This window comes from Notolepis coatsorum (assembly GCF_963971535.1).
Source record: "Notolepis coatsorum genome assembly, chromosome: 18".
Taxonomy (NCBI): domain Eukaryota; kingdom Metazoa; phylum Chordata; class Actinopteri; order Aulopiformes; family Paralepididae; genus Notolepis; species Notolepis coatsorum.
The window spans coordinates 922,412-932,387 of NC_140182.1; the positions used below are offsets into that span (position 1 = coordinate 922,412).

Sequence of the window (9,976 nt, forward strand, 5' to 3'; positions counted from 1 at the left end):
TTTGAAGGAATGCCCATGACATTTGCATTCATAAAAAGGATTTAGCAGGTGAAATCTACCTTTGTTATGAAGTGAGTTTGTTGTTACTTGATATCATTTAGATATGTTGCATATTATGTCATATGACATCGTGACACGCGCATGGTGGCCTATAGACGTTTGTGGTCTGATTTTCAGGACTTGTGACTCGATTTGAACTTGAGCACTGATGACTTGGACTCGAGCATTGACTGCATTCGGACTCGGAAGGTGTAGACGAGGACTTGGACTTGTTCATTGATAAATAGTTATTAAAAATGTTTTAAATAAAATTGTAATAGGCCCTATCTCATTTGGCATAAGATATTGATGGCTATATTAATACCGTAACATTGTTTAATTTCGGTGGTGACCGCTGTGTCATTTATGTTTAACTCATTGGGCGCCAAAAATATATAATATCTTGTGTTTCGCCACCAAGCGTTGAGTGCCAAAAACGTAATATCTAGTTTTTAGATCCTTTGATATTTTTCCTTTGATCCCCGTTCTATCCACTCAGCCGGAGCTCCGTGGGCCTCCCTGGCTCATCCGCCTACGTTACAATTGCAATGGCGATCTAATCCTGCCAGGTGGCAGTATCGCCTACCTTTTGAACTGGAATGGTTTGGTGTGGGGACCCTTATCTTTTTTTTGGTCTGCAAGGACTCCTCCCCTTCTGAGGAGAGCGACAGAGCGATCGCTCGGATATTTTTTTTTTTTTTTTTTTTTTACTTTATTTTTTAGCGTTTATCGCTTTTCTGGTCAAGCATGACCGACAGTTGTAGGGTGAAACGGGAGAGAGAGCAGGGGGAGACATTCGGCAAATGACGGCGAGTCCGGGAATCGAACTCGGAGTCAACCAGATCCGTGACGCAGCACGGAGTCCCGCGACGCAGCGCGGTAACATGGTGTGCTACTGGAGCACCCTCGCTCGGAGATTTTAACGTCTCAAACGTATTTTCCGTATACGCGAGTATAGACATATACACGAGTAATCGTGATGGCGATGGGATCACTGGGGATTATTCTTATTGGAATACCTGCTGGCTAAGGTAAGGTATATTCTATATAGTAATAAATATAGTCTATTTTACCGAACCTGAAACATGTTTTTGTAATGATCACAGTGTCGTATTTTGCCGGACCTCAACCATGCTTTTGGTAACGACCAGAGTTTTGAGTTAAAAGGCCCCCCCCCCTTGATGATTTTGTGAAGACACATACATGGCACATACCTTTGATTTGGAAGTATTTGGGGTTTCAGGCGATCAACCAGAACGATTTGGGCATAATGCATATAACGAGTCATATCTCGCAATCTATGAAAAAAGACTGGATTATTTTGGAAAGGGGCGATGTTTAGAATGTAATAGTGCACAAACTACAGTATGTAGAAATTAACTTGTTAGTCAGTGATGGACTATGAACAATGCCTGTCAAATGAGCCATACTATTGTCTCCACAGCTATAATACAGAACACACGATGGGTCTGCAAACATTGCTAAAATGGTCAATAACGCTGGTGCCATTGAGTAAAGATGGGGAAAGAGCGTGGCGCTCAAAGAGTTAATGTAGACCTTTTTTATTTGTCAGCTCTTTGACTGCCAGAGTGGAGTGGACTCAACCTTGATGACTTGGACTTGGACTAGGGTAGTGGGGACTCGACTCGGACTCGACTTGGGCTCTTCTTTGGTGACTCGGACATGGACTCGGACACAGGGGACTCGAGACTCGACTCGGACTCGAGATTTAGTGACTCGACTACAACACTGGTTAGTGGACACAATGTGATGCAGTGTTTTGCCCTTTCAACGGTCTAAACTTGGCTTTCCCTATGTGATAAAGTGCCCTCTATGCTGCCAGGGGCCGGTAATATCTACAGTAGCTAACATCTTGATATTTCTTGATCTGCACTGTCCCTATTTCCCCCCTAATGTATCCTTTAGGTTAGATTAGAGTAAATTAGGTTAACTGTAATTAAAAGTAAAAGACAAAATTGTTGCCAACGATGAAACAATAAAGTTTAAAAACATACTATTCCATTCGTTTAAGTTTTCAGTTTTAGACACCCCCCCTCTGGAATGTTCAGATGTCAGGGGCGGCTTAATGCCTGCAGTCTGAGCTGAAGGCTGGTGAAGATATGCCTCCTAAAATGTCTAAACGGAAGTACAGGAAGTACAGGCTACAGGCGTTCCGGTTTTGACAAAACAATTATAGAAACGTGTGAAGTGCACAATATTTCCTCGTTTAAGCCACTGCAACGGCTTTGCCTGAAGAATTTACTACATGACCGGGACGTTCTAGCTTGTTTGCCAACAGGATTCGGGAAAAGTTTGGTCCGTTCGGAGGCAGCTTCCAGGGGAAGTACATAAGTACATACACCGGAAATTCTACCCCATAGACACTTTCGGCCGTAGTTCTTTACCAGGCTTTATCTCAGAGATCAAACTGGGAACGAGGTTATCTGAGCTGTAACCCTGCATCCTACTGCTGTGTGTGTGTGAGGTAGGAAAATATACAGCAAGCTTTCTTTCAAGTTGCAAAGATTGAGTTTTACCAATGATGCATTACTAAATATTAATGTATGTACTACTCTAGATGCTTAGCTAAGGAGCTAGCTAACCAAACAGGCACCTTGCTCAGCTTATTCTATGCTAACCTGTGTTCTCAATTTGGAAATAAAGCAGAAGTGTAAAAATGGGTTAACCGTCTGTAGTGTGATAGTAAAAGGTTAACCTTCTGCAGTGTGGTAGTGAAAGGGTTAACCCTTTGCCGTGTGGCAGTGAAAAACAGTGAACCAAATAAAATAAAATAATTTAAATAAAATCATCAGTCAATAACAAAAAATTATAGGAACAGTGAGGACAAAGGATGCCTATATATGATCAGCTAACTAGATCAGCTGATGCAAGCAGGTGCAAGATGTTCAAGGTTTACTGTGTCACAAATCCCAGTTTTCAACATTCACTGTTCCGGTTCTTCTAACCAATAGAAAACCATTCTGAATAAAAAAACTGATTTGTCCATATGTGTGTCAAACAATGTCGAGCAGGCTGTTGCTATGACATTTACATTTAGTCTTTTAGCTGAACGCTTTTATCCAAAGCGACTTACAAGTTCTGTACAACAGGTCAGCTCGGGACAATGTGCTGTGAATGGGGTGGGTGTAGCCTGGAGGTGTGGCAGACGTGGCAGACGCGCTCAGACATGTGGAGATACTGTGATGTGTTGGTTTGGTTAGGGTTATGGTTATGGTTATGGTTAGGGTTAGGGTTAGACGCGCTCAGACATGTGGAGATACTGTGATGTGTTGGTTTGGTTAGGGTTATGGTTATGGTTATGGTTATGGTTAGGGTTAGGGTTAGGGTTAGACGCGCTCAGACATGTGGAGATACTGTGATGTGTTGGTTTGGTTAGGGTTATGGTTATGGTTATGGTTATGGTTAGGGTTAGGGTTAGGGTTAGACGCGCTCAGACATGTGGAGATACTGTGATGTGTTGGTTTGGTTAGGGTTATGGTTATGGTTATGGTTATGGTTAGGGTTAGGGTTATGGTTAGACACGTTCAGACATGTGGAGATACTGTGCTCTAGTGATGTGTTGGTTTGGTTAGGGTTATGGTTATTGTCACAGTAAAGGATTAACCGGCTGTCGTGTGGCAGTGAAAGGGTTAACCTTCTGTAGTGTGGCAGTGAAAGGGTTAACCTTCTGTGAATTGTCGCAGTGAAAGGGTTAACCTGCTGTTGTGTGGCAGTGAATAATAATAATAATAATAATAATAATAATAATAATAATAATAATAATAATAATAATAATAATAATAATAATAATAATAATAATAATAATAATAATAATAATAATAATAATAATAATAATAATAATAATAATAATAATAATAATAATAATAATAATAATAATAATAATAGATTGGATTTGTAATGCACTTTTTGTTCGCTGGGATCCCAAAGTGCTACACTACATGGTTAAAACAGTTAAAAAAAATAGAATAAAATAGTTATTAGTAAAACAAATAAAATAAAATACAGAATAAAAATAGAACATAGTTAATTAAAAACATAGTATAAACAGACAATTTAAAAACAAAGCGCAATAAAATTTAAATAAAAAGCTAACAGTCAAAGGCCTTTTTGAACAGGTAGGTTTTCAGGCCTGCTTTGAAAGAGTCCAGGCTCTGTGGTGCCCTCAGCTGGATGGGGAGGCTGTTCCACAGGCGTGGTGCAGCCGTGCAGAAGGCTGGGTCCCCCAGGGTGCAGAGCCGGGTATTGGGGACCTGAAGGAGCAAGCTACCTGCAGGTCTGAGGGTCCCCCAGGGTGCAGAGCCGGGTACTGGGGACCTGAAGGAGCAAGCTACCTGCAGGTCTGAGGGTCCCCCATGGTGCAGAGCCGGGTATTGGGGACCTGAAGGAGCAGGCTACCTGCAGATCTGAGGGTCCCCCATGGTGCAGAGCCTGGTACTGGGGACCTGCAGGAGCAGGCTACCTGCGGATCTGAGGGTGCGGGTGAAGGATTGTGGAGTGATGAGTTCCTGAAGGTAGAGGGGTGCGTGTCCGTTTATGCAGTTATGGGTGAGCATCAGAACTTTGTAATTGATCCGGGATGAGACGGGGAGCCAGTGTAGTGAGTGAAGGATGGGGGTTATGTGATCGTGTTTACGGACTCTCATCAGGATCCTGGCAGCGCTGTTTTGGATGTATTGCAGCTTTTGGATGCTCTTGCCAGGAATCCTGATGAAGAGTCCGTTACAGTAGTCCAGTCTTGAGGAGATAAAGGCATGGGTTAGTGAAAGGGTTAGAGACGGCTCTTTGACGTGAACGACGGGAGCCGATCATTTAAAAATGTTTTTTAATGTTTAATGATAAAACCGCACTTGATTGGTCAGATAGTGTCTGTGTCCACGCTGAGCAGAAGGGGGCGGGGCTATCATACGGGGAGGGGTTACAGACACACACAGCTCAGTGAGCCAATAGGAACAGGAGGCGGGAGGGAGACGAGAGAGAGAGAGAGCACGGAGAGAGAGAGCACGGAGAGAGAGAGAGCACGGAGAGAGAGAGAGAGAACACAGAGAGAGAGAGAGAGAGAGAGAGAGAGAGAGCACGGAGAGAGAGAGAGAGAGAGAGAGAGAGAGAGAGAGAGAGAGAGAGAGAGAGAGAGAGAACACACCACTCTGCTGTATGTTGAGTATGTAAATAAAATTTAAAAACATTTTATATAATTTATGTTTATTTTTTTTACATTAGTAATTATTTTGACACATCATTAAACTTTTTGGTCATAAATTAATTTAAGCAACAGAAAATCCGAGGAGCGACTTGGGAGCCGAGCCAAAAGAAGCGTCTCTCTAAAAAGAGGTGGGTTCAGGTGAGGCATGGCACCTGGGCAGAGCGGAGGGCGAGGCATGGCACCTGGGCAGAGCGGAGGGCGAGGCGCGGCACCTGGGCAGAGCGGAGGGCGTGACGCAGGAAGCCCACCTCCTTTGAAGTGAAATAAGGCTCAGCGGTGTTCCACACAGGGTTAACAGTGCATTCTACGCAGTGAAACTTGATATAAATAGTTTAGTGGCTCGGTAGGTGGAGCAGTCGTCTGGTTATCCGGTGGTTCCTGGTTCGATTCCCGCTCCTCCCAGGCAGCGTGTCGAAGTGTCCTTGAGCAAGACACTTAACCCCTAATTGCTCCCGATGAGCAGGTTGGCACCTTGCATGGTCGCCTCCGCCGTCGGTGTGTGAATGTGTGAGTGAGTGGGTACAAATGTGATGAACATATTGTAAAGCGCTTTGGATAAAAGCTGCTGTATAAATGCCATTTACCATTTACCATTTGTATTACTGGATGATTGCTCATATTCAATCAGATAAGAGGGGCAAACTGGCCAGCATATCATCTTGACTTGATATTTTAAACATCTTCCGTTTCAAAGCATTATTGAGAGAGGGCACACACAGATGTTCCTGGACCCTAACCCCGCGGGCGAGTGGACACAAGGTTGTTCTCCAGTCTCAATCCCAGGAACGTGTGACCATGTGTGTGCATGCATGAAGGTTTCGTTGTTTTTCAAATCTGACTAAACAAACTAAAAAGAAAATAGTTACAGAAAGATACAAACCTGTTTTAGGGGTCATCTTGAAGATCCCCTCAGTCCACACACTGGGAAGTTGGTATAAGTCCTTTATTGATGCTTGAGATTGTCAATAATGCCTCTTTGACAATAATGCCTGGTTCTCATCCGAGCAATGGCAGTTCCTTAAATAAGGGTTGCAGCAGCTTGACGCTTAAGTTACTCTTGTGGATACTTGTCTGAGAAGAAGGCTCTTGAATAATGTCCTCCTGCCCTGGGGTAGCTGTTCTTCTTTAGCAGTCCTCCACGTTGTTATTGATTATGACTCATGAATCTGTCTTTAAAGACCCCCTCCACTCAAAGACTGTTCATGGTTAACTGCTCTTGGGGGCATGGCTTTGAATATACTGATTGTCATGTGTGCAATACTAAGTCCCCAGGGAGCCGTTTTCACATTCCTCTGGAGAGAGAGACTGGGAGACTGGGAGACTGAGTCAACTGCCTTGATAAATCGTTTGTATCACACACACCTACAGGCCTGTTCGCTGTATACGTCAGACGCATCACAGGGGCAAAAGGGAGCGTAATCCTGGTCAGAACAACGGGGCAGACTACAATATATTTGCATTTGTTAGCCATGCCAGCGATCTAAACAATCAATCCATGCCAAAGCTAGATAATGTAAAATGTGAAAGACAGAATGAATGAATGAAATGAATGAATGAATGAATGAATGAATGAATGAATGAATGAATGAATGAATGAATAATGAATGAATGAATGAATGAATGAATGAAAACTTTATTTAACAGATTGCAGAATGGGTACAATACAGTACGGCTCAATACATACAATTGTTAAGGGGATGCAGACCAGAGAAAGACATTTGTCTTGTTTCCATCAGGGTCCCCCATTTTCAATTCATATAGACATTTATGACATACACAACATACATGACATTTATGGCATAGGGACATATAGGTATTTAGTACTGATACATTTGTGACATAAACGGTATTCAAATATACAGTACTGTTACCCCTAGATCCTGACAGAGTATATACATATGATGGGGAGGGGACTGTACATTAGGAGGGGGTGGGTGGGTGGGAGAGAGATATACATACGGCGGGGAGAGAATATATACATGCAGTGGTGAGGAGACTGTCTATTAGGAGGTGGTGGGGGTTTTGGGCATTTACGGTGGCCAGTTTCGAATTGCAGCCTCCCGTAGGTGCTCTTTAAGAGTGGTTTTGAATGTGGGCAGGGATTCACATTCCTTTACAGCTTTGGGTAGGGCGTTCCACATTGTTGTGGCATAATTTGCGAAACGTGTTTAGTCCCTTGTTTGAGCCGAATCTGGGTTTAACATGATTTGTTGAGCTTCCTCTGGTGTAGTGGTTGTGGTATTCACTGACCTTTGGGAAGTATTTTGACATGTACATGGGCACCCCGGTCGTATAGTGTATCTTGTAGACCAGGCCCATTGCAAGTTGCTGTACTCTGTCGTCTACTCTAAGTACTCTAAGTAGTCTACTCTAAATCAGCCATGCTGATTTGGCAAAATGACATCCAGCCGTTTTCATTTGAAACTACTTTTGTCAGGGGAGTGTCATGGTTTCTCCATAGAGAACATTGTTCTTCATTATGACTCATGAATCTGTCTTTAAAGAACCCCTCCACTCAAAGACTTGTGTGTTAAGTCAAGTCAAGTCCAGTAATTTATTTATATAGCACGTTTAAAAGCACAAGAGCCAACCAAAGTGCTGTACAATCAAAGCTTAAAATCAATGTCCTAATATAAAATACACAAATACAAAAATACAAAAAGGCACAGCAGGACAAGACAGTACATTCAGAGAGTAGGACAGTAGGACAACACACGGATAGAGGAGCACAAAGTACAGTAGCACACAGGGGACAGAGGAGCATAAGAAGAGATACAAGAGGGAGGGGGCAGGATAAAATTTCATGGGAGTGTGTGAGTTAGGGTGTGGGGAGAATCAGGGTTTATTGAAGGCCAGGGAATAGAAGTGGGTTTTTAGACGGGCCTTAAATGTCTCCAGCGAGGGGGCGGATCGGATCTCCAGGGGAAACTGGTTCCATAGCTTGGGTGTTCATGGTTAACTCATCTTGGGGGCATGGCTTTGAATATACAGATTGTCATGTGTGCATGTGTGCATTCCTCCTCTGGAGAGAGAGAGAGAGAGAGAGAGAGAGAGAGAGAGAGAGAGAGAGAGAGAGAGAGAGAGAGAGAGAGAGAGAGAGAGAGAGAGAGAGAGAGAGAGAGAGAGAGAGAGAGAGAGAGAGAGAGAGAGAGAGAGAGAGAGAGAGAGAGAGAGAGAGAGAGAGAGAGAGAGAACTTCTCGGTCCTTCCCTGAACTCCGAGTTGTGTTTGTGTAGAAGAAGAAGATTGTCGATGTACCGTACTTGGAATTTGTCTTTTCGCATATCCCTCCTAGTTACACATACACACAGTTCTCATATCCCTCCTAGTTACACACAGTTCTCATATCTCTCCTAGTTACACACAGTCCTCATATCCCTCCTAGTTACACATACACACAGTTCTCATATCCCTCCTAGTTACACACAGTTCTCATATCTCTCCTAGTTACACACAGTCCTCATATCCCTCCTAGTTACACACAGTCATCATATCCCTCCTAGTTACACACAGTCCTCATATCCCTCCTAGTTACACACAGTTCTCATATCCCTCCTAGTTACACACAGTCCTCATATCCCTCCTAGTTACACACAGTCCTCATATCCCTCCTAGTTACACACAGTCCTCATATCCCTCCTAGTTACACACAGTCCTCATATCCCTCCTAGTTACACACAGTCCTCATATCCCTCCTAGTTACACAGTCCTCATATCCCTCCTAGTTACACACAGTCCTCATATCCCTCCTAGTTACACACAGTCCTCACATCCCTCCTAGTTCCACACACAGTTCTCATATCCCTCCTAGTTACACACAGTTCTCATATCCCTCCTTTTTTAGCATCTGAAGCATCTAAAGAAAACATCAAAAGATAGATTCCAATACTCAAAAATAACTGAATTCTCACACTGATGTGGTTTAAAGAAACATGTATAACCTGGCACCTTCACCAAACATCCCTAGGCCTTCTCTTCCTGCTCATTATCCCACCTGAGATTCCAAAAGTCCCCGCCCCCCACTCTCAACGTGCACTACCAGCCTTTGGACGCTAGGTGGGGTAGATGACTACAGAGGTGCAGAAACTAAATGTAAATAAACGATAGATACACTAAGAACACAATAGAATGGCTCCAACAATGCCGTGTTGGGTCATTTGATTTGAAGTAGATGAACATTGCATTTTGTTTTGGTCTATTATTGAGATAGACTATCATAGAGGAAGGTGGATGTTTTTGTATACAGTCTTGTATCAATGTTGTTTGTTTATTGGAAAGAGTACTAACTGTGAGCAATATATCACCTTTTATTATTGCAACAATTGGGTTGGCATTTAAATCAATAGCACTTTACAACGTATGCCTCACATTCACCCCACTCACTCACACATTCACAAGTGCGTGTCTGTTATGATGGAGGTAGGTAGAATACAGTTTTGCAGAGAGGGAAAGGTATGGAGGAGGCAGAGACGAGGTTTGAAGTTTGGAGAGAGAGTTTACTGTAGAATCCAGTGCAATACAAAGAACAACAGAAACCACCTACTCAACAAATCAACAAACACTAACACTTACTATAGGAACAAAACAACAAACACTAACACTTACTATAGGATGACAGCACAATACGGCGTGGACAGGAAACGGGGAAGGAGACAGGAGGAATGTCGCCACAAGGAAGGGGGGACAGACAGACACCTAAATACCCTGACTAATTAAC

The 9,976-nt window shown here is 43.1% G+C and overlaps 1 protein-coding gene across 1 annotated transcript in view; it reads right to left on the reverse strand.

The window, feature by feature from the left end:
- LOC311244780 (hyaluronidase-4-like) overlaps positions 1-9,976 on the reverse strand; it is a gene marked incomplete at its 5' end in the record, with an annotated part of 74,828 nt that overhangs the window by 18,251 nt on the left and 46,601 nt on the right. The window lies entirely within an intron of this gene.